The following is a 21,528-nucleotide window of genomic DNA, read 5'->3' on the forward strand; positions in this document are numbered from 1 at the left end:
AAAAACATGTATAATATTACTGCGATAGTTACGATATGAGGCTTCAATATTGCTAGATACAAAGGAGAGTAAAGTATGGCTGAAAATAGAAGGAATTGACCTGAAACTTTTCATTCTATTCGTAGCTAATCCAATCCTTGCCATTACAAGCCATACAATATAAAAATGCTTGAAATAACGATTGCAAGCCATATTGCCGAGGCTAAACAAACTTATGAGACTGTACAGGACCATTTCTAATAATCGTTAGGCTCTGGCCTTTTTAATGAGAGTAAGAGAGTTTATTATCTATAGGATGCAATAATAGCAGGTGCTTTCCTTATTAAGCCTAGGTGTGTTTATGAATTAAACAAAACTTAAGCTGTGGAGGATAAGAGAAGCGTTAGCTTTAGGTAAGTACGATAGTCATTACAACTGTTTTTATTGGTTCATCTTAATGAGAATAAGAAACGGTTTGGTTAGTCCCTTTATTAGCTTTTTTAGTTATATCTAGTGTTTTTGCCCAGCAGAGTGCCTTTGGTGTTCCTTCCGATCCCTACGCATTTCACCGCTCCACCGGAAATTTCCTTTGCCCCTACCGTACTCCAGCTCAGTAGTTTCCACCGCCTATCCAGGGTTAAGCCCTGGTATTTGACAGGGGACTTAAAGAGCCACCTACAGACGCTTTACGCCCAATCATTCCGGATAACGCTTGCATCCTCTGTCTTACCGCCATTGGCTGCTGGCACAGAGTTAGCCGATGCAGATACCGTCATTGCTTCTTCTCCGAGTTTACGACCCGTGGGCCAAAAGGAAAAAGAAAAAGAAAACCCGCTAAGATGGCCAGCCATCTTATAGAGAATAAGTTTTAAGTTTTCTTATTCTCATTAAAAAGTTTTATAAAACTTTATTATAGGGTTTCGATCAATTCCTGCCAGTAGCCTCGCCAGGATATGAGAAACATGAATCCAGTAGCCCAAACGAGATGCCCAAAGAGAAACATCCATGCCCAAACGGATAAACTGTTCATGCCGAAGGGGTTGTAACCATTAATAAGTTGTGACGAATAACGCCATAAATAATCTCTCAACCGGCCCCGGCAGCCCCGTTAGGCCTGCCCGGCAGCTTAGTTCCCTCTACCACTATGGAAGGCCGGGTGTATCCCTTGGCAGATGATCTATCGGGGTGTGTGGAACGGCTGAAACGTCTCCCTCATCAATTTCAAGAGCTACTAAACCACCTTAACCGTGACTCTTCTAGCATAGAAAAAGCTAGCTATATGCTATTTCGCCTATTTAGGGGAGGAACTACCCGATACTTCCAGAGAAGGTGCCCTGTACAACAGCTGTTTGCAACTTCCTATAAGGATTTGGCTGGTTATCCTAGGCTGATACCCCAGACTGAGGGGGGATCAGCAACCATAGCAAACCTTAGGAGGGACCTCAAGGGGACCATGAAAGAGGTTTTAGGGAAGACTACCCTGCCACCAGAGCTGGTTCTCGAGGAATTAGCTATGGTTGCATGCCACACGAGTATCTATGCTGGACTTATGGGCAAGGCGCGGGCACCTAATACGTGGGAAGCTTACCACTCTCCTTCCTTCTGGAAGTACGTATTTTCCCAGTGGGGAAAGGATATTCCTAAGCCTTTATTGCTTTATCCGGGTTTAAACGGAGCTAGCCTGACAGGGGAGAGAACCCTGCGAGCTAAAGTCAAGGAAGCATGCGGGCATTTGTCTGGGGTGGAGTTTGAGATGACATGCGCCGGGTATTGCGCCACCCTTTCTGCAAGAGCTATCCCTTTTTCAAACTTCGATAGGGCAGAGAGAGAAGAGTTATTGGCCTACCCGAAGGCTCCCCTATTATGGGGCCTCAATCCCGGGTAGGAAAAGGAGTAGTTATCACGAGGGTCTGATGACCTCCCGAGCATTGGCTTCTCACGAGCTTGTCCTTCTCATGTTTATAGTAGAAAAGCTACTCAACGATCGATCTGGGATACCTATTAGTCTAGAAAATGATGGTCTGCTCTTTCTTACACGAGAAGAGACAAGAGAGGACACGCTCAACAACCTAAACTCTTTTTTGAGGGCTCGGAGCCTGGAGTTTTTGGGATTGCCTATCTTATTGGAGAGGAAGAAATTGGAGAGGAAGAAATAGACCCAAAAAACACAAACAAAAAAACACAAAAAAAGCGAGATCCGAGGAAAAGATCAACAGGATCGACAGGATTGGCAGGATCGGCATGGCCAGCTAGAGTGCCACGATCCCTCGGTCTCTCTCTTTTTGACTCTTTGTTCCCTCCCTCCTCCTTGTATCTCGTACATGCTTTGAGTAGGCTTTTTCTCACCTTTTTCTTCTTTTTTTACCCTTTTTTTCTTATTAGGAGGACATATGGGACTCTTTGCTACTTGACTAGGTGGTTTTGGTATATTCAAGTATTTCCTAGACCAGTCCGCTCTGGTCTCCCTTCGCCTCCTTTCACAAACCCTTGAGAAGGCCATCTCTAATCAAAAGAATCTACGACAAGAAGACCAGCGTCGCTTGCTTGTCGACTTAGCTACCGAATTGTGGGCCTCCATGGACCTGAAACGAGATCAGCCCGCCAATTTTGCCACTCGCATGGGACGGGGGGTACAATCCCTTTATCTTTACTTCGTTCCCCAAGTCATCCGTTCAGTACAGATTCTGTTTCAACCGAATACAAGCTTTTTCTTCCATCTCTTCAATTTGATTCATAAGGGAATGGTTAAAAGAGGCTCGTGGTATTGACACGAACCGGTAGGGATAGATATACTGGGGATGAACCTCAAGCTAATAGAATAGGAAGCGAAAAGATTCACCTTGATCTTGGCACTTGAAAATAGAAGATCTTCTTCCGATTTCTCCACGGCAATGTTGAATCCTCCTCCTTTGCAGAAGGAAGAGCTAGAAGAGCATAAGAAGCTATAAGTGATGCAACTACGAATCTTATGGAGAGTTTGATCCTGGCTCAGGATGAACGCTGGCGGCATGCCTAACACATGCAAGTCGGACGGAGAGCATCCTCGTGGTGTTTCCAGTGGCGGACGGGTGAGTAACGCGTAAGAACCTGCCCCTGGGAGGGGGACAACAGCTGGAAACGGCTGCTAATACCCCATAAGCTGAGGAGCAAAAGGGAGGAATCCGCCCGAGGAGGGGCCAATCGGAAAAGGTGCTCCAATTAACCGGCATTTTTTACGCCTCATTAGAGTCGTTGCCGTACGACTCAAGAATGGATTTACGCCGCAGACGTAAACTCCTTCACCTAGTGAAGGAAGTTCAGTGTATCTTTGAGAGGGTAACCAACCCGATACATCAATGGATTGTCGCTTCAATTCCAAATGAAATTGAGAAGCTACATTAGAGGGTAAGGAGCCAAAAAGGACTAAGTAATTATTATCCGATTCTCGTATTTTTGAGTTGGATAAATTACTTTTCAATTCATTGGGTTCGAGTCCATTGACGGTATCAACTACATCTTCCCTACATTGAGGTTTGGACATATTACGTTTTGGACACCGATGCGCCGTTAGGCCAGTACAGTATCTTCCCCCTGGGTAAAGGCATAATCCAATCCATTGGCCCTTAAAGTTCGGTTCAATCCATCTGTTAGCATTGAATCCGATCTCTCTGTCCTGATTCTTGCCAGGGTTTCAAATAGGCATTGTTTCTATTATAACTAACATTGTTTTTCTTATAGCGTGCCATTTTAAGGCATTATAGTTGGCCGGTATGGTAAACCGATCTGGTTTTTTTCAAGAGATCACCGCCAGAATGTATCAAAATCAAAAGTGGCTTTAGTCTATGGTTAGATGAATGAACCCTTAGGAGCTCGTATGAGAGTCAGTTTAACCGCTTTAACAATGGCTAAGTATTTTCGAGATGTCAACAAACAAGATGTATCATTATTCATTTTTCGCTTTGTCCAAGCGGGATCAGAAGTTTCTGCTTTACCAGGTAGAATGCCCTCCGCTGTGGGTTACCAACTAACCCTTGGTACAGAAATGGGATCTTTACAGGAAAGAATTACTTCAGCTAAGGAAGGATCAATAACATCCATTCAAGCTGTTTATGTACCTGCGGATAATTCAACTGACCCGGCTCCCGCTACAACATTTGCACATTTAGATGCTACAACCGTGCTATCCAGAGGTTTAGTTGCTAAAAGTATTTACCCCGCCGTAGATTCCTTAGATTCGACTTCGACTATATTACAACCTTGGATCGTGGGTTAGGAACACTACAAAACGGCACAGGGGGTTAAGCAGACCTTGCAGCGCTACAAAGAACTTCAAGATATTATAGCCATTTCAGGACTGGATGAATCATCAGAGGAGGACCGTTTAACGGTAGCTCGGGCCCGAAAAAGAGAGCGTTTCTCGTCACAACCGTTTTTTGTAGCAGAAGTCTTTACTGGGTCTCCGGGCAAATACGTTAGTTTGATAGAAACCATTAAAGGATTTCAAATGATTCTTTCTGGAGAATCGGATAATCTTCCCGAGCAAGCTTTTTACTTAGTTGGTAACATTGACGAAGCTACTAAAAAAGCTGCAACTTTACAAATGGGGGGTCAATAAAAGTATGGTACTGAATCTCCGTATAATGGTCCCTAATCGAATCGTTTGGAATTCTGAAGTTCGGGAAATCATTTTATTGACGAGCAGTGGACAGGTTAGTGTATTGCCCAATCACGCTAGCTTCTTACAGCTTTGGATATGAAAGTGTCAAAAATACGTCATGATGAACAGTGGTCTACGATGGCACTAATAAGTGGTTTCACCGTGATAGACGATAACCAAGTAACAATACTTGTTAATGAAGCGAAACGAACTACTAAAATCGATCCCGAAGAAGCTCGAGAGACGTTTCGGATAGCTCAGGCTAACTCAGCTAAGGCCCAAGGGAAAAAAGAGATGATCGAGGCTCACTTAGCATTCAAAAGGGCCAAAGCTTGATCAGAAGCTTTAGATCCTAATTAATTACAGTTTTTCTATCTCCTAAATCGTGGGAAACGAAAAGTGGAACGATTCAAGAAGAAAAAATGATTTAAGTAAATAGAGATTTCTTCGGGAGTGCCGCAAATTTCCGCACTTACCCTAAAAACTTATCTCAAATAATAGAACTTATTAGGTATCGGCGTAGCATAGTATGGTACCTAATAAGTTTTACCTACTATTGGATTCGAACCAATGACTCTCGCCGTATGAAAGCGATACTCTAACCGCTGAGTCAAGTAGGCCTTTTCTCTCCCTGTTACTTCAGTATACTCGGTAGAATGATCGAAAACAACGGTGGGACCAATAAATAGTTGATCTAACTTGTAAAAGAAATTTGTTCCTTTTTTCTCCCAAAAGATGCCTTAAAATAAGTTCTATTATAATGGCCTAAATCCACATAAAAGCATAAAAGTATGGAAACACTTTGTAAGACAGTGGAAAATGGATTTGCATATATGGTTTTGGATAAGATTATAAAAGGTATGCTTTCACTCATTTGTGTTGTGCCCATTGCAAAAGCAAACTCTCTTTCTCTCCCTCTTTTCCTTCTCTTCTCTTGTTGCATCTCTCTTCTTCTTCTCTTTGAGCTTCATTGGTTGCATCTATTCATTTCATCTTTTTCTTGCTCGTGATTTTCAGTGAGTAAAGAGAGAGTAGCTTCACAGCTACACTACCTAAAACACTACAACAACCATGGGTGTCCGGATTGGCTCCTTACTTCATCATCACGATGTGAAAGGATAGCAACGTAGGGAGACATTTGAGACTTCCTAACGATATACCCTGACACAACATAAGGAGTGCAATAAAGCAAAGACCAGATTTGACATGGTTTTTATTGATCTACATATGGTTACGAGTTGAGTGAGGTTTGATGTATTTTGGAGGAATCTTAGCTTTTTTTGTTGCTTAGTTGGTTTAGGTCAGCTTGGGCTTTGCCTTGTAGCTTCCCTTACCTCCCATTTGGCACTGTTGTTTAGGAGTCAATTTATTACTTGTGAGATAATAGTAGAGTAATTGTAGTAGTGCTTTGGAATATCTTTCTATTTTCTGCTATCCTCCTCCTTTGCCATTCTAGTTGCTTACGATTTTCCTTTGAAATCCCTTGCTATTGATTCTTTTTGGTATCCTCGTTCTCTGCTATTATACTGGCTCTTCTCTTTGCTTTGATATTCCATGCTATACTTATTCTTTGTCGTCTTTCTTTCTCTTGATGGTTCTTGTGAACGTTTTTGCTTTTAATTGACTTCTGTATCATTGCACTCCGTCGTTCTGCTATCGTTGTTTATGTAGTTCCCCTTTTATTAATGAAATAAAAGGTGTTAATTTTGTAATAATGAAGACGTTATGTGGTTTTTTTCTTAAGAAACCTTCGTGAAATAAGCTTTAATAATATTATAAACATATCAATCATTAATATACCTTGCTTATTATGGCTAAGTGTTTAAAGGCTTCGGGATGTGTCAATATTTTAGAATTTTTGAGCGTGAATGTAAAAAAGACAGCGAAAAGGATTTTACGTTATTTTCTAGACTTTCTGGACTCTCTCTCTCTTTCTAAGTTGAGTTGGCACTTCTTAGATAACCTAAAATCAAATCCAAAATAAGCATACAAAGCATGTTCTCATAATAAAGCAAACAAATAAAGTGTTCTTTTCTTACTTTATCAAAAACAAAGATATAATCAGGAAAAACCAATATAAACTGACCTAAATAAGGTTTTAAAACATAAGTATTATGAAAGTAGTCGAACGTTAATCAAACCAAAAGGCATAACTAAAAACTCATAGTATTCATAACTTGTTCGAAATGCAGTTTTGAAAATATCCTAAGCTCTAATTCTAACTTGATGAAAACCTTGCCTAAGGTTAGTCTTTGTAAAATACTTTGCACCTTTAAGTTAGTCAAACAACTCTTTTACATTGAAAAACAAGTTTAATAATTACCTTATTTGAAGCTCTATCGATAATACAAAGATGTATCGTGTCATCTTTCTTTTTCACTAGCAAAATGGGTAAATAATCAGTGTTTTCAATGGTTTTCTTGACGTATCTGTCAGCTAATATTTTTTACTTTGATAGGGTTCTTTAACTAATATGGTAAAGTTAATCATTTATCTGTACTGTCTAGTAGTGACAGAAGGCAGGCCTACTTTCGCATAATCAACTCAATGACGAAGTATAGCGGTAAAGGGTAGGCAAGCAAATCTCGCACAGACAGCTAGCTCCTGCCGCGCTGTGAATGGTATAGGCTAAATAAATGCTTTCCAAATCAAACGTGCGAGTCACCCATCATACGGCTATCTCATTGCTTGATGGATCTCGCCCAAGCATAGCTAGGCAGGCTAGGCATCTCGACAGAGTGCTGCTTTTAACGAAGTGCAGCATATGGTGGTATACAGACTTCTTTTCTATTATTTGGCGTCCGCTAGGTGCTTTTTCATTGCTAGTAGGTTTCCAAATGCGGGTGGTACAGGCCCTCCGGTTTCCTCTTGACAGCGAGATCTACTCCCGGGATCTTATTATCGTTTCCTATATGGCTTGCCTAATGCTTGATTGGATGTCGTTTAGTTTTTTATTTTTAATGACATAGGTAATTATCCTTTATTGTTTGTGCTATAGGCTGTTTTCCTCGTTAGTTCAATTGCCTTTTAAAGATCTCGCCATTGTTATCTATAAAAATATATGTTTTTTATGCTTGTGAAGCGTGGCCAAGTGGTAAGGCAACGGGTTTTGATTTTGTCATTCGAAGGTTTGAATCTTTTTCGGTGGTTTATTCACTATTTCATCTATCTGATATATAGATATCTATAGCAATCAATAGAGATTGCCTTTTACGTAGGCAGAGCTTTGCATGCCAAAAAAGAGTGATTGCTTTGCTTTACTATGATAAGGCATACACTTGCTGCCAATGACTAGCCAGCCGATCAACACACCTTACCTTGGATTCCCCTTAAAGCTGCTACGGCAAAACAAGATAAATTGCTTTATTTTGCTATGGCAAGGCAAAGCATGCCAAAACTTTATGTTAAACCTCCCCACATGATGGCAATCCGACTAGAAATTTTAGTTCCGATGAGCACGAGCGCTGGGCTGGCTAGTGAAACTCGCCGAGCATAGGATCGCCCACTACAAGACTATGCACATTACCATGCCCTATCAAATGGACCTACGACTTTGAGAACACAAAGTACTCAGCTTTGACGTTAAGGGTTGGCTAGGTAAATTATGAATTGTCAGAGATATAAATTGTCGCTCAAAAAACCTTAAGCCAGGAAAATTCAAAAACGCGTAGGCAGGTGTAATTGGTTTGATTGGCTGAGTGACTGGATCAGAGGGCAATCAATAGGGTATTGTGTAACATTGTAGAGCCAAAACCAAGCGGCTAGGCTGGGCTGTAAGGCCATCTCACGTTCCGGACTCCTGACCTACACTAGGCGATAAGGGTGGATGGATGAAAGGAACATTGACAATCCTTCCTGACATAATGACTCACGGCCTTACCTCTGATTAACGTAAATATGGCAGCCATTCTTTTACATTCAGCTATTGCTCGGTGAACTGGGAGTTGTTTCTTGTCGTTCAATTACTATATAAAAATTTCTCTTAGAATGGATAATAGTAATAATAATACTTGGGTGTATGGTTTAGTTGGTAGAGCATTGGGCTTTTAACTCCCTGACCTGGTACCTTTTTTAAGAATTTGATATATAATGCGGAAAGGGATAGAAACTGGATTATCCAAAATGCCATCTACTAGCAGTCCATAGCCATTGTCTGAAAGCCACTTATCAAGTCTGAAAGCTACTTATCGAGCCTGGATCCATATGCAATTCGCCTAGCTGTAGTAATTTAATGAAATCTTATCAGCTGCGCGGATCCTTAACATTTGAAAATAAAAGAATTCCACTTACTAGGGCCTTGTTTGCTCTATTCAGAAACGATTACGAAAGAGGAGAATTGAACTCCCATGAGTGGCCTCATTATCACCTCAAGATAGCGCGTCTACCATTTCGCCACTTTCGCTGGCTGTTGTATGGATATTGATTAAGATTTAGGAAAAAAAATCATGTTATAGAAGAAAACAAGCCTTCGTTCAAAACAATCCGCTACTAAATGAAACTAAACTAAATAATAACAATTACACCCATTGGGAATAATAATAATAATGAGCTGATAAAGATTCAAATCTTTTCCTTTCATCTCAGCTGGCTTCGTATATGCTAAGCATATTCGGTTACTTGGTTCCTTAATAGACGGATATGAACTAATGAAAGAGTGAAAAGGTTGGACAACGAGAAAGAAACATAGATAAATGAAAACCAGCTACAAAATGCGGCAAAAATTTTATGTCTTGATAAGATATTTAGGGCTTGACCAAATTAAAGCAAGCTCCATAAATAAAGCGCAACTGGGTGGTTTCAAAAAAGGATTGGATTAAGCAGGCCAGGTAAGGAAAATTCCTATTGTACATTTCCTTTGATGAGAGCTTTGTTTGCTCACTTGGTGAAAATGGTAGACACGATAGACTCAAAATCTGTTCCATTATGGGTTATCGGTTCAAGTCCGATAGTGAGCATATTTGCCTATTAAGATGGGTAGATAAGAGAAACGAAAGCTCTGTCTCATTTTAACCGATTCTCCTTTTATATTTAGTCAAATCGATCCCAGACTTGCTTGGGCCTATATTGGATCTAAAGGAGCTTGCAAAGAGCCCCGAGGGCGAGTATAACTTAATAGGTTAGAGTGTCAGATTGTGAATCTGAAAACACGGGTTCAAATCCCGTTACTTGCCAAAAACATACTATTTCGACGCGCTTGACTGCTATCAGCAAACGATACAAACAGTTATAAATATCAAAAACAGACGGAAACCATTGTTTGTAGCTCAAGGAAGGCTGGCTTTGTTTGGGAAACTATTGTTTGTAGCTAAAGGAAGGGCCATTGTATTAGCTTGACTCGGGATTGTTAAATATGAAATCATTATGGCCTTGTTCTTTCTTTCGTTTCGTTAGTTTCGGGTGGCCAAGGTCACCTCCAACTAGGTAACATAATGGCAATGTGTTGGTCCTGGAATGACGGTTCGACTCCGTCCCTAGTTTTTTTCACGAAAGTGGTTTGGTCGAGGGTTTGCCCTTTTTCCTTTCCCTCCACCTCGGCAACCATCACACGGCGGCTTAGCAGCTAGAGTCTCGTGGTGAAGAACCCACTTAGCTGCAGCATAACGAGCTTTAGTATGGTAGGCGGTATTGATATTAATTTTGCCAATCTAATACGTGGCTTTACATAAGACACCATGCCTTAGCCTCCCGTGTTGACAATACTTGAATAGCCCCAAGTAGTAAATACTGCATAGTAGGGGTGATAGTATACTGCTTTGTAGGACCCCGAAGGATACTTAAAGCCTTGCTTTGGATTGAAGGGAGCTGCCATTGGACTGAGATATATCGCAGGTACCTCCCCTACCCGGCCCGTCACAGGGAAAACTATAACCAAATTCCTTTTTATCTGGCATGAGTTTGGAACCACGCACATCTAAAGCACCTTTCACTAGAATCAACGTGTGTAAACCCAAAGCAATAGCGTGGTGAACCTCCGGGTCCAATACTGAAAAATAATGAGTTACTATTATTATTAATAGCATCTAACCAACCGGGTAACCATAAGCTCTGACCAGCTTTTAATGCTGGGCTATCTGTCGAGGATAGAAGTACGTCAAAACCATACGAGACTTTACTTTTAACAAATTTCATTTCTTTTCGTTTCCATTCCTTTAGCCGGCCAAAGGTCTTTTTGATATGATCCCAAAAATGCCTATAATCTTAACAATGCCCAAAGACTTTCTGATAGCAAAAACAAAGAAAATACCATTTCTCATAACTCCAGGTCTTAAGGCCCGGCTTACAATGGATACGGATCCCAAAGACCGGGCCGATATACATTAGGGATCTAACCTTAATCTTAACTCTAATGGTGCGAGTCCTTTTTTTGCAACCTTAACGGATCGCAACTCGCTAAGGAATTTTCGCTTACTCATTGGAGAGATATGAACGGAAAGTTTTCATCGATGGCGTTCCATGAATCATCGTATATGAAACGAATTAAACATAAATAATCCATCACTTGCATTTTACTAGGCGCTTGAGCAAGACAAGGTCTTTGCGCACGCATGGAAGGCCACTTTGGTTAATTTGTATTATAGAAACGATTTATTTAGAATATCTGGGAATGAAACTTAAGCGAATATAGATTAACGGTAGATTATCTGCCTTCCAAGCAGAGGATATGGGTTCGATTCCCGTTATTCGCAAGTAACTTTTTGACAGGCAAGATAAGAGATGGCCATAAGGAAACTAACATTAAGCTAATGTTGATTTTCAATGGGTCATCCTATGCCTATCATCATCTCGGTGTTTCTTAGGTAAATGGAAGTAGAGAAAGAAATGGGATTTTCATTTATGATACAATCTTATTGTATGTTGATTTAGCAAACTAATGTCTCCAAACGGGCCTTCATTCCGAAGCGCTGCAGGCTTGGGCCGGCATGCCCGGACAGGAAATTTATTTGGCTGGCATTACGGTTTTCACGCCCTTCGGGTGGACGGAGTCGAGTTGACTTAATTAGGCTAATGGATCATAATGTGCTCCATTAACTTTTTTGCGAAACCGTCGCACCTAGCCTTGTCTATTCACAAGGACTTGATTTTCCATTCAAAAATTACATGTCAGCGAATAGAATCATCAGTAATGATATTGTGCTTAAAAAGGCAAATAAATGAAACTACTTAAGACACAAATAAGAACCCAATAAAGAAAATGGAAAGTAATTTGTACGGATAAAAGGAAAAATACCTATAAATTTCTTTGATTGTGCAGAAAAAAGGCTGGACAGGTACATGTTAATCTAAATCGTAGGTACTTTGAGATAAAAAGAAAAAAACCCATACCTACTAAAGATATGGCGTTGTGGCTTAAGACATTGGTTTATGAGTCAAATAATTAAGTTGTCTTGCTCCGAAACAAATTAAATACACATCATTATCGCTAATACAAAAATCAGAATTGCCATGAAATATAGAGCTTCAGTTAAGGATATTGCTCATATTTACTATGTTTACCTGATAACAGCAAAAGCATTAAAGAAAGCAGCTTTAGGAGTTTAGATTCAATTTATTCCTTTATGGGTAATCATTTGTTTTGGCATGAAAGACCTCCTTTCAATAAACTGCCCTAACTATATATTAACTTTATTAAGAAATGTTTAATGTTGTTTGATTTTCTTCTTCATATTCGTATAAGGCAGCATTAAAATTGAAAAAGTTAATGGCTAAAGGGCAAAATTTATCTGATGTTGCTTTTCAGCATCATATTATTGGAAGCCGGGACCGGAATTGAACCGACGTACAAAGATTTGCAGTCCTCTACATAACCACTCTGTCACCCGGCCTAAAAGTAAGATCACTGTGAACATCTTGCTTTGAAATCTCGATAGATTTCAAACTTAAAGAATCTATCCAAGTACGTTATCTCTTCCTCTTTTTGTTCATAACTTTAAATATACAAAATAATGCATGGTCTGATCAGCTAACGGCTTTGCTATTAATTAAATTGGCATTAACTTAAGCAAAGGCATCTTGTCTGGTTGACAGCAGATTATTTATAGTATTGTTATCGCCAGAAAACACTTTTTTCCATTTTTATTTCTAAATGAGTTAAGTTAGCTTAGCTCATTTGCTCTTCCGAAGAACACATTACCTTTTGCCTTTAGCTTGCCTGCAATAAGCCAATCGATAAGGCCAAAAGCAGTTATCATGTCTCCTAAACCGGTCTGGGCTTTGCTTGCCTGGTGGACCTTTGACAGACAAACAAACAAGATGTCCTATATTATCTTATTTTTTATGATAGCGTGAGCATTCGATCATGGCTTTTACGGAAATCAATTCCCATTTAGTTTAAGCACTTCAAAATAGGTTCTGATAACATATCATCATACTCAATATCTGAAATATCAGATTCCGCTGGTGAAGTCTCTTTTATTGAGTTTTTATCTTAGCCTTCATTAACCTTATTGTTTGTAGTTTTTTTGTATGAAATCCTTATTGGCCATTTTTATGCAGTGTGCATTAAATGCACAAAGATTAGACAACCGGAATCATAACGTACGACAATATAAACACGATATCGAAGCAAACCCATGGAAAATCCGAACGCCATGCAACTTTCTTGTATGATAGGCTTGCTAATGAATATACGTAGGAAAAAGAAGAAAGGAATTAGTAAGTACCACTTACTTAATTTCAAATCAAAATTAAGATTAAATAGAGATATAGGTAGAAAATGACTCCAAATTTGGACAGGTTGCAGCCTTTGGTCCTTATTTTTGTTCTTCCAGCGGTAATAAATTTATAGATATTTTACCATTAACATCCTTTATATAACAATGCTAAGATTGTCTTTATATCCGCAGCACGAAACTATCTGGATTCCTGACTATTTTAGTATTTATAGGAAATCTGTGTATTTAAATATTTGAATTTCGGATCCGATTCTACTTTTATCTGGGTATGTTATAATATAGCTATTTTCTTATTGGCCATTTTTCTTTTGTTTTTATTGGCAAATTGGTTGCATCTACAACCGTGTATAGAAACCATTAATTAAAGGTTCTTTAATGTCTCAATTATCATTTATCAGGACTTTTTGGTTAATGTAAGTTCCTTATCAATGATTAGATACTTAATTTATATAGCTATTTCTTTATTAATAAAGTGCGGGGGTTGGATTTGAACCAACAGTCTTCAGATCATGAGCCTGACGAGTTTGCCAATTACTCTACCCCGCAGAACCATCTTATTGATTATTCAATTAAACCTAACGTTAGAAAGTATTGCTAGAACCTTCAATTTGACTAAATTTTGTTATTTCTTTTCAAGAAACTATCATTTCCTATTATGCAAAAATTCTTATATTAGATGACAATAACCGATTTAAATGACTTATAGACAAAAGTCTACTTTATATAAACTTTCAAACAATCGTAAACTAGACACCCACCTTTTACATATAACGTTTACTTAATTCCCTGCTTTACCGGATCTTAGCACCCAAAGTCTGTCTATACAAACCTATGGCCTGTATTCGGAGTTTCCTTGAGGTTGGTCAGGCTTGAGGCCACCCTAGCCCATTGAGTGCTCTATCCCAAACCATAAACATTGTACGCTCTACTGCAATAGATTTCGCGGAAAACCAGCTATATCCGATCTTGGTTGGCCTTTCCAAGCCGCTCTATCTTTCGATCGAGATTAGACTATACGTTTTCCCATTCCCAATGTAATTTTTAAGTTAGATCACGAATGCCATAAAGATATCCCCATTACGGTTATATTAGAAGCAAAATGTAGTAATAAACTTATTTTTAAAGACGTAATCCATCTGTTAGCCAAAATTAGGTCTGTCTGCTGCAGCCACGTCAATCCTAGCTAGTCATTGTTTGGAATGACTGCAGCCACGTCATTCTAAACATTGTCTAGCTTTTGCTACCGCATTACGGTTATATTAGAAGCAAAATGTAGTAATAAACTTATCGTTCTAAACATTGTCTAGCTTTTGCTGCCGCATGTATTAGAAGCAAAATGTAATAGGTAAGTTAGGCAAGGCGAATCATCTTACATTCCGGATACTGAGTTAACCGGTCAGAAGATAAGGACCGGGACCCCAACAGGCCAAAGCCACTGCTTTTGAAAAGACTTCTTATTGTAGTTATAGTCTTACCGTGATATGTTCTTTTTGGCAGCGCTTGAAGTGCTGGCCAACAATGGAGTTTTTCAGCTTAACGTGAAAATATTTTTGTCATTTTAATTGATGACTCCGCTTGCCGATTGCATGGAATGCAAATTGAAAGGGGATATCAAAGTCAAAAACCTCATCACTTTCATTAAGAGAATTCAGCCTCATAGCGGTGATTTACGGTCATCAATGTGATGTGATCGCAGCGTTATGCGAAAACAATCCGGACTGTCCAACCACGTCTCCCGGTAATTTCCAGTACATATGGCAGAAAAAGGCGCTTTTCACACATCGAGGTCAAAATGGCATCGGGTGTTTCACGTCTTATTAGAGTGCCGGAGATTTCTTAACTTACTTAAAAAACAAAAAAAGGCAACTATACTAAAGCAAAGAGGTACTGGGGCCATGGTGAGTTCAATTGATGGGTTTAGAGCGAATTTTTTTTTTACAACAAAGATTGCTATGGCGCAACCCGTTTGGATTGGCCGAATAGGTTCTTATTAATCGATTGTTATTATACAAGAATTCTTGTATCGCTCATGCAGATCTTCCATCTACCGGAAACCAAAGGATTCATTGCTTTTCCTTTTTTGTCGAACTTGTATAAACACAACCCTATTTGCACCTATCAGTTACGAACTTGCTATTGTTATGAAAGACAACCCCTAGGCTCAGTCACAGCAACGAGTACCGAACCGTCGTTCCCACGGCTACAGTACCAGGAGTTGCTGCTGAGCCAGCCCGTTCAAAACAGTACTTCTGTCTAGCAGAAACTATTAGCGACATCCCTAGAACAGTATTCGTATCGTGAACCAATGGCCACTTTTCCGGTCGAAGGAAATGCCTAATAAATAGTCAAATACTGCACTCTTTAGCTACTGTACTCCGGAAACAAAGTAAGGGAAAGCCCCGTACGTCAAGAGCTGCACTGCTATGAATCAAAGACTGTCTGCTCGCCGTTTCCGGCCAGTATTGCGGGTTCAATGGCTTTATACGAATTAGCTGTTTTTGACCCATCCGATCCCCAGAAATGGAAATTGTTAATACTGGCACTGTACCTTAAGTGGGAGATGGAATAGCCCGCATTCATGGTTCGAACAAAGTAATGGCTGGAGAATTGGTAGAATCTGAAGATGGTACAGTAGGCATCGCTTTGAATTTAGAATCTGATAATGTTGGCTAAGTACTGATGGGCGATGGTTCGACCATACAGGAAGGGGGTTCCGTAAAAGCAACGGGAAAAATTGCGCAAATACCAGTTAGTAATTCTTTCTTAGGCCTTTAAGCCAGTAAATGCTTTGGCCCAACCGATCGATGGAAAGGGTCAAATCCCAGCTTCTGAGTCTAGATCAATTGAGTCTCCCGCACCATATGGGAATTATTTCAAGACGTTCCGGTGGCGGAAAACGACCCGAATCTGCAGGAATTCGGGAAGGTTGAAGCAATGGCCAAACCTCCTTGAGGCTACAGCAATAACGTCATAAGCAATGACACTTAACTAAAGCACTTTATCCTCGCTTTCCACCTTTTATCTAGGGTTAGGAGGATCACGCGCCATAATGCCGGATCTCCATCTTTCTTTGTTGGTTGCTCTCCAGTCGCAGAATTATGAATAGTTTCACTAAAAATAAGTTTATTGGCTTGAAAAAAAAAATGAACCAATCCTTTAGCCTGGCAACCTGTACTATTTTTGCTGCCTCCAGCAACCTGTTGCAACTAACTTCATATTCAGGATGAAACAAGACAATTATGCCAGATAGTAAGGAATTACAAGTTTTCTGCACTAGAAAAAGCTAATAAATGGACTCGACCCATTATATATTTTTCCAGTAGTCATTTTAGGGACGTTTGCATGTACTGTGGGTCTTGCGGTTCCGGAACCATCAATGATTGGTGAACCAGCAAATCCTTTTGCGACTCCATTGGAAATATTACCCGAATGGTACTTTTTCCCTGTCTTTCAAATACTTCGTACAGTTCCCAATAAATTATTGGGGGTCCTCTTAATGGCGTCCGTACCGGCGGGCTCGTTGACCGTTCCTTTCATAGAAAATGTAAATAGGTTCCAAAATCCGTTTCGACGCCCATTGGTGTGGGTGGAAGGATCTCCTTGGCAATGTTTAAAGCGCTAGAACAGAAGGTGCGCCTGAAATTGAGACTTTTGATTCAAAAGGAGATGAACAGAAGGTTCAACACCCTTTTGATTGCACTATTGATGAACAGGTTCAACATAATCCTCCTTTTGCTAAATCAAAAGATGTTGAGGCAGAAGCTGAATCAAAAGCAGGGCCGTTAGGATGCTTAAAAGCAACCTCTCTTTAATGAACGAACGGTTATAAACATCAGAAACAGACCGCAGAGCCTAAGTAAGTCTTTGCTATGCCGTTGTATTTTTGCTTTTTGGATGAAGAGATAGTTTGATCTATGGATCTGGTCAAATATTTAACACTTTCTATGATTTTTTTCCCTTTAGGTATCCGGGGAATTTTTTTAAATGGAAGAAATATCATCATTATGTTAATGTCAATCGAGTTAATGTTACTGGCTGTCGATCTAAACTTCCTAGTATTTTCCGTTTATTTAGATGATATGATGGGTTAATTATTTGTTTTATTAGTGTCAACGGTGGCAGTTGTGGAATCTGCGATTGGGCCTGTCATTTCAGTGATAACTTTTTGAATCCGCGGAACTATTGCTGTGGAATTTATTAATTGCATGAAAGGTCAAGCGCTATTGTTTTTATTGGATCTCGTTTTTTTCTTTTTCACACAGAGCTTGCTTCGGCGTCAAAAAAGGTATGGTCTAAATTTATCTCTTAGAATCTAGCAAATTGGATAAAATCAAAAGCTTCTGTCACTCGACCACTTTCCGCTCTGACCCTCTGAGCCAAAATTAGGCTATGAAACGGCGACAACAAATTACGATAAATGGTATGCTTTGGCTCTATAAATGAAACATCATAATGTTGACAAATCGTGGTCTTCACAGAATCTTTAAGAAGACATTGACTGGCTAAGCCATGAATTTCTTACGTATTTTTAATCATTGCAATAGCGCATCATTTTACAAAATTATGATATTGGCGGTTTTCGAGATTCTCAAAAGTGCTTGCTGTCAACGCTAATATAATGACTTAGCTTTTACAATAAAATCGAAACTAAAATGACCGTGCCGGGCAACAAAAAAGTTTAATAGGCCAACAGATAGCACTTCACAGGCAGTTGATGAAGGATCTGTGGCAATCGTTTGAGGTGAATTGACAATTTTTCGTGGCGGAACCAACTTCTTTTATACTGTCAAACTCTGCACCGTCAATTGAGCTATTCAAGCCAATGGCTTTTCTTGTTATGTTTACCTTGTTTCTGGCTAACGTACTGGTGGAGAATTTTGTTTTTAAGGAATAAATGATACGATTCATCTAATGTATTTTTACAAGATCTTAGGCGTTTCGGTGCTGCAGAAAGCCTAATCTGGGATGTCTCTAATGATTCCGTATCTTGGCCGAAGATTTACATTTGTCAAATGGCCTAGGTGTGCGCATTTTGAAAAGGTTTGACATCTGCATGTATGTAAAGGTGATTCTTTTTAGTTAGTTTGCCTTATTGCTTAAAGTTGCTTTCTTTTTACCGGTTTATTTATCTGAGGCAATTTTGATCAATCTACTGGATCCTTTGCTAAGTAATCATCAATTTCATAAACTCCTTACTACATCTGATGGCAACCGGAAATTAAGAAATAATCATGCGGCCCACATACTGACAAAAAAATACGCGACCAAACATCTAAAGCTTTTATTTTTTCAGCAAATATTCTTTGAAAGATCTGTAGCTTCTCTGAAAATTATTTCTATTCTGAAAGTAGCATTTCTTTGAGTTAGCGTAGCTTTTTAAAGTCAATGAGCAACATGGACAAAAACTAGCGCTCCCTTACCAGCTAAATTTCCCTTGGCAGGCTACGATGCATTTTCTGCAGTGTATGGGTTTCTTTTGTCATGTTACTGTCGCACTGCTTGTGTTTTGCATTTGTTTGGAGGAAACGGGATTTGAACCCATGATACAATCTTATTGTATGTTGATTTAGCAAACCAATGCCTTAAGCCACTCAGCCATACCTCCGGTAAAAGAAAAAGAAGCAAACCTTTTCTTTATAAAATTCAATCAAAAACCCATTTTTTCACATCTAAAAAAGCAAACCTAACAATCCTTGGCATTCCAGCTGGATTTATGCCTTATTTATCTATTTATTTTCTTTACTAGTTTTTTGACCACTTCATCACAGATAAAAATGAACTGGCAAGCAGCATTATAAAGTATGTAACTTCGATCATAAGGATCAGTCTCTAAACGCATCGCTCTGTAATAGCTTTATAATGCTTCAGCATATTCTCCTTCAGATTGGGCTGACATCCGTTACGGTCGCCTACGTAATGTAATGAGCTCCGTTACGAAACCGTACTTGGGATTTTCATCTCATACGGCTCCTCCTGCTTTTGATATACAACCAGGGAACAGTGTTTGGAACCAAGTCTACCTTCAGTCTATTTCAGAAGCAGGGGCTAGTGTCTCCAAGAATACCGATCTCTAGCCATCCTTCTTGTCAATAAGATCATACCCGTGCAATAGGTACCATAATGCCTTTAAGAAACTTTATGACAATTTCTTCGTTTTCGACGCTTCGTGTGTTGCGGGGATTAGCTACCCCGACAGTCTCCGATGATTTCAGGGGTATCCGAGATACAAACGGGATGGGTTTTTGCTGCCCTAATTATGATGGATCCATTTCACAAAAGTTTGATATGTATTTCAAATAGTAACGGAGACTTTGTGTTGTCAGTTCCTGCACGTGATGTTTATCCTTTATGCTTACCTACAGATTTGCGCATCGCGGATACTTTCATGGGTCTAACCTTTGCTTAATACTACGATCTACCATAGATTGGAGCGGGAGCAGTGGGGGTTGCACCAATCGTGGATACACGACGGAAGGACTTGTTTATCAACCAACACACCTTCACCAGAAGCGGATCTATTAAGATTGTAATCTTATCAATTTGGTACAAAAGGAAGATGATTAAGTTCTATTTCGAATCGCACCATCCCTATAATAAATAGAAGCTTCTCTTTCTCTTTTACTCGTTGGTAAAATTTGCAATAAGATGTCTGCTAGAATTGTGAAAGTTTTATCAATAGAATTATCGTTTCTTTGAGATCTAGGCATAATTAATTTAATTCTTTCATAGATATTGTTCTTTGTTACGCTTATTACTGGATCATTAAACCAGCGGGCATTTTGCAAGAAGAAATCTTGTTATGGATAAAAAATCTAAATAATAAATCTGTATATTTCTAGATTTTTCTCTTTCTATCACATCATTTGCTACACTTTCAAGATGAAGAGACCCTTCTGAATTATTCTGGGTACAATAGAAAAACAGTATTCTGGACGTTGCATAAAACGGAAATTTATCATCGAAGGTACGAAGCCATGAATTTCGTACTAGATTCGTAGGTCTTTACCTACGGGAAGAAAATATCCAAAGTTTTTTTAAGAATTACCTTTTTGAAAAAGTCTTTGGCGTCAAAACTTTTCTTTTTGGAACCGAGATATTTCCCGTGTTTCAATGGCTTATTTTGGTTCCACTTCTCAATAGCAATAACAATTGGGAAATGCCTACCTGTGATGAAATTTCGTGCCCCTGTTTTGCCTCCTCAAACAAGAAGTATTGGATTCTGTTGTCACACTGCTATTTGAATCGCTACACTATGTGCATGTTTCTGCATGACGGGAAAGGTGACCGAGTGGTTTAAGGTGTAGCATTGGAAATGCTATGTAGACTCCCGTCTACCGAGGGTTCGAATCCCTCCCTTTCCTTTCTTTTCAGTCTTTGGATTCCCCCTCTTTTACAGTATTTAAACAAATTATGGATTCCCGAAGATCCAGCTTGGGATTTTATATAGTCCAAGCTGAAACTACGAGAGGAGCTACGTCGACCAATTTTTAAAAAGGAGTCCTTTACTATTAAAACAACATCAATGAATTTTCTAAAAAAGTGTAAAGCTCTTGTTGAAATCCGTTCGTTCTGCTGAGTTGACACTCTTTCCAATTCGATTTAACATTTCAATTTGCACTTATGACACTTTCACGTCGTGAAAATTAAAATAGTAGATCTAGTAAAAGAAAAAACACACAAAAAGTTTTTGAAATTTAAAGACTTTTTTTTTTAAGCTTTGCGAGAATAATACTCGACAACTAGCAACTCATTGATATTCAATTGGATAGATTCTCGATTCACGATCCCATTCACCGATCCTTTTGTTTCATCGCCTTCTGTTGGAAAAAGAGTCAAATGATCCGGTATTTCATTCCTCTTGGAGGATTCGGTACCAATAGATTTGAGTGTCCCAGAAGGGGTTAGTAAACCTTTCAAAGCAATAATATCTTTAAGTTTGCAACGATAGCTTGGTATATCCACTATACAATTATTTACTAGAATGTGTCTATGATTAACCAATTGTCTGGCTGCGGGGATAGTGGGGGCCATACCCAATCGAAAAACGATATTATCCAAGCGCATTTCAAGCAATTGTAATGATACCTGACCCGTTGAACCCTCGGCTTTCCTAGCAATTCGTATATATCTAAGTAATTGGCGTTCTGTTGATCCGTAGTTGAAACGTAATCTCTGCAACGCTTCTAATCGTATGCAAAATTGAGATGTTTTTCTCGAAACAGACGGGTCACCATCAATCCG

At 39.3% G+C, this 21,528-nt stretch overlaps 3 non-coding genes across 3 annotated transcripts; all 3 read left to right on the top strand.

Annotated features, from left to right (window-relative positions):
• Positions 1-9,713: 9,713 nt before the first annotated feature.
• TRNAH-GUG (transfer RNA histidin (anticodon GUG)) lies at positions 9,714-9,786 on the top strand. The gene has a single exon. It is a non-coding gene; the product is annotated as a tRNA-His (tRNA).
• Positions 9,787-11,230: 1,444 nt separating this feature from the next.
• Positions 11,231-11,301, top strand: TRNAG-UCC (transfer RNA glycine (anticodon UCC)). The gene has a single exon. It is a non-coding gene; the product is annotated as a tRNA-Gly (tRNA).
• Positions 11,302-20,561: 9,260 nt separating this feature from the next.
• TRNAS-GGA (transfer RNA serine (anticodon GGA)) lies at positions 20,562-20,648 on the top strand. Its single transcript has one exon. It is a non-coding gene; the product is annotated as a tRNA-Ser (tRNA).
• The last annotated feature ends 880 nt before the right edge of the window (positions 20,649-21,528 follow it).

Source organism: Lygodium microphyllum, unplaced genomic scaffold, assembly GCF_053477565.2.
Source record: "Lygodium microphyllum isolate KBCC unplaced genomic scaffold, Lygodium_microphyllum_v1.1.10 scaffold_42, whole genome shotgun sequence".
NCBI classification, from domain to species: domain Eukaryota; kingdom Viridiplantae; phylum Streptophyta; class Polypodiopsida; order Schizaeales; family Lygodiaceae; genus Lygodium; species Lygodium microphyllum.